This window comes from Equus caballus, chromosome 14 (genome assembly GCF_041296265.1).
Source record: "Equus caballus isolate H_3958 breed thoroughbred chromosome 14, TB-T2T, whole genome shotgun sequence".
Taxonomy (NCBI): domain Eukaryota; kingdom Metazoa; phylum Chordata; class Mammalia; order Perissodactyla; family Equidae; genus Equus; species Equus caballus.
The window spans coordinates 23,662,953-23,667,234 of record NC_091697.1 but is presented as its reverse complement, the minus strand read 5'-3'; positions in this window follow the sequence as shown (position 1 = coordinate 23,667,234).

Below are 4,282 nucleotides of genomic sequence, written 5' to 3'. Positions count from 1 at the left end.
ATTTAATGAGAAGCAGTCAGACTGCCTGGGTTCAACTCTCAACTTTGCCATTTACCAACTGTATGACCTAGGGCAACTTACTCACCCTCTCTCTGCCTCTGCTCTCCTCACCTGTAAAAGGGGGATAATAGTGGCCCCCGTCCCCACAGCGGGTTTGGAAGGGTGAAAGGAGATGGTGCTCACAGGGCCTTTAGCACAGGAGGTGGTCTAGAGTAAGCACTCGGTGAACGTTAGCAGTTACCACCTTTCGGCTTTCACGGATATGTCAAGTAGTGTCATACTCATTTTATGAATGGAGCTATGGGCTCAGAGAGGGTAAACACACTGCTGAAGCCACACAGCTAATTTGGGGCTGAGCTGGGGCTTGGACTCAGGCCTTTCTACTGGTGAACTAGACCCAGCGAAGACTCCATGCAGGCCCATGCGGGATCTCGAGCAGGTGGTGGGAGATGGGTGGGGGGCTTTGAGTGGTGGGGCCACTCACGTGTCGTTTCTCCTGGGGTTGGTGTAGGACCTTCTATTTCACAAATGTGGTGAGAAGAGAAAAACTACTGTTACTGTAAAGTTGGTTGGTCTAAGATGAATGCCATTTTAGGAGAAAACTCCTGCGGTTAGTGTTCCCATTTGGTTTGAAACGTGAGGCCCGGACAGAGCCAGGTCCACTGGCCTTCACTCTGTCGGACCCCACAGCTTCTCCTTCTCAGACACACTTGGTAAAATCCCCTTTACCATCCCGAAGGGAAAGGAAATGTATCTACACACAGAATTCCCTCCCCGAAGTTAATATAATGCCCGATTTGTAATAGAAAAGAGCCATGAAAATAATTTATGATAAAAGGATGTGTGTCTAGGCGTGACCACGCGGGGATGTACCTGAAGAGACCGGATGTGTGCTCTGGGCTCTCGTGAGTAAGTGTGGATTCAACAGAAATAAGACAATAATCAATGGAAGATGGGGGAAGCTTCCTTCACAGTTACTAAGTTGAAGTAAGAGTCAACTAAGAATGTGTGTCTATTTAAAACGAAGAATCATCTAGAAATGCAGACAGACAGAGGTGGCTTCCGTGGTTCCTCCTGTACCTCCAGCAGCTTTGCTGTCAGTGCAGTATTTTTTTCTGAAATGGTGATTCAGATCCTGGTAAAGTTCCAAACAAAACAAAATGCAATCTTCTCTAAATTTACTCAGGAGTTATGTTCTGGGAAACTCAGTGTGTATTAAACTGCAAAAAAATACTTTGTGTTTGTGTGTAAAGCGGAGCTAGGCTCTAGGGGAAATCATTATAAACAGGTTTTTCACCTACGTGGATGTCTGATGGGTCATCCAAAAGGTGTATGGAGCAATAAATCAAAAACTGAAAGGTAAGACCATACAGTTTCTAGAATAAAGCAAAGACGTAAGCAAAGATTAGTCAGGACCAAAAACTATTAGCCTTAAAGGAAAAGTTGATGAATTTTACTCTCTTGAGATTCTGTTTCATCAAATGATACCTTTAGGAGAGAGAAAAGACAAGTCGCAGAGTGAGAGAAGATAGTCGTAGTCCTAATATTCACCAGAGAAGTCACATCCAGGCTACGTAAAGACCTGTAGTCAAATGACTCAGCAGAAAACTGGGCAGAAGATTTGAGCAGACACTTCACGAAAGAGGAACTCCCAACGGCCTGTGACCACAGTGTGAGGCCACGGCACACCCTCCAGAATGGCTGGCATGAAACGGACAGACAACACTAAGTGCTGGTAAGGAGGGTGGGCAGCAGGAGCTCTCATGTTGCACAGGTGGGAATGTCAATCGCTGCAACAACTTGGGCAAAAGCTTAGGCAGCAGCCGCTAAGGCTGCACACTTGCCTGTCCCGTGACCTGCTACTCACTCCGAGGTGTACGCCCGGCAGAAACACAGACGTCTGTGAATCAAGAACGGTGTGCAGGAATGTTGGAGGTGGCGCCAGCCCTGACAGCTGCAAACGGGAAACAGCCCACATGCCCATCAAGAGCTGTACGCAGCACCGTGGGGCCCTCTCCTGAACACGATGGCGAGGGAAAGAAGCCAGACAAAGGGCACACGTGGCTTGATGCAATTTCTGGGAGGTTCAAGACAAAAGGAATTCCTGGTGTTAGGAGTCAGGGTGGTGGTGATCCCTGGTGGGGGGTAGTGGCCAAAAGGGGGTCTGAGGGGGCTTTGGGGGTTCTGATAATCTTCTGGTTTTGGTCTGGGTGCTGGTGACATGCGTGTGTTCACTTTGTGAAAACTCATTGAGTGTACACTTAAGATATGTGTGTTCTATATGCACGCCATAGTTCAGTAAATTTGCAGTAAATATGGGAAAAAAATTTCATCCCCTATCCACTGAATGCCACTAGCTCCCTGCCAACCATTGGGACACCTGAAAATGCTCCACTGATTTCCAAAACGTCCCCAAAGATCCCCCTGTGAGAACCACTGGCCCAGACAGAAGGAGTTAAGACCAAGACGTGGGGGAGTTCTCGACACGGGAAGTATGTGCTGAGGGTTTACTGGCTCCCACCCAGGAGGAGCGGGAGGAGGAGTCTGTCGGGGAACCCCAGGAACAAGGAGGGGCACTGGAGCTTGGAGGGGGCTGTAGCCCCATACACTGGGCCAGCTCGCGGCCCTCTGTTGGCCCATGCTCCCTGCCCACGTGGTGTGGAGGCTGAGAGCTAGGCGCTGGGGGCTGGGGGGCCGCCAGGCCAGGGGCCGAATGGAGGACAAGGTGAGAGGCTGTGGGGTCTGCATGCAGTGAGTGTCCGGGGGGCTGAGTTGGTGACGGGGAGATGGCCAGTGCTCCCTGGGGTGTTTCTGAGTCCAGAGAACAGGCCGTGAGTTGACTGGTCACAGGTGGGGGCATCAGAGTTAGCAGTGTCCAGGTGGGAAGGACACAGCTCTGGATGCCAGCAGGTCCCAGCCAGCACGCAGGCCGGGGCCCTTCTTCCCACGCCAGGATGCAGTGCGGCCCCTCCCCATACCCCTGGATGCAGAGGTCTCTCCAGGCGTCGCCAGTCAGAACACACACTAGGCAGGGGAGTGGGAGCCTCACCTCCCTGGGCATTAACCTTTCAGGTGTGGGATTATGGGAGTGTGAGGGTCACGGGGAGCAACCAGGGACAGAGTACGGGGGCACTAGTGGGGCTTGAAGCAGCAACTGCTCATAACCTGCACGGTGGTGGCTAAAATCTACCAGCCAGTCCACTTGTGCCTCTGCACGCTGACTGATGGTCAGCCCCGCCTGAACGCCGGCCCAGAAGAGAATCAAGTCAGGTCATCGGAAGGACATTTCTCTCCAAGAGACACCCGGGCAGCGTGTGCTTCTGTCGTATAAACAATTGTACAAACCGCCTGCAGTTGAACAAGAACTTTAGAAACAGAACATTCTGGCCCACAGAGTGGACTGAGGCAGTCCATCGGGTGTCAGTTCTGCATGGAAAGGGAGGGAAAGAGGCCTCTCAGCCGCGAGTCAGCCCAGGGAGAGACAGTCCCCCAGTGAACGTTAAGTTCAGCTGCTATGAAAATACCGAGCCTAGAAGAGCAGTAGTTCATACACAATAATGCTGATTTTTCTCTCATTTAAAACAGTTCTATAAGTAGTCAGTCCAGGGCTGGTGCAGTGGTTACATGGTCACTGGGGTACCCGGTTCCTTTACTGTTTCTGCTTCACCGTCTTTAGCCTTTGCTTTCATCCTGTAGTGTGCCTCATGGCCCAAGGAGGCTGTTGGAGCTCCAGCTATGTCTTATGCATTCCACTAAGGGGGATGAAGGAAGAGGCAAAGGGATACTCCATCTAGCTCTTCTCCTTTTAAGGAGCATCCTTGACCTTGCCTAATGAAGACTTGGAGTAATTTCCAGGATAGCACAGGGAGATGAGAGCCGCAAGGCCTTGCAAAAACAGAGAATAAGAGAAGCCTTCCAGGCAGTCAGCTCTGGAGGAGGCATTTTGCAGAGCATATTGGAGGAAAATGGAGCCTCTTTAGACATCAAGACTTGAGTACTCTGTGATTTAAATTAGCACTGGGAGATGCAAGTAGCAACAAGACCTCTGGGCCCACAAAGCACCTGGGAGAGGACAGAGAGCAGAGGGCAGAAGGTTAGGTTCAGTTGACTGCGGATGCTGGAAGAGAAAGAGGATTGACCCAGATCAGAACAGAGAGCAGCCTCGGGTGCACCCTCCGGGGGCTTCCTGCTCCTTGGGAATGAGGGTCTGATGTCAACGCCAGCTCACCACCATGTGACACGTGCACCTGTGTCCAGGCCAGCCCACAGAGGCGCTCCAGGT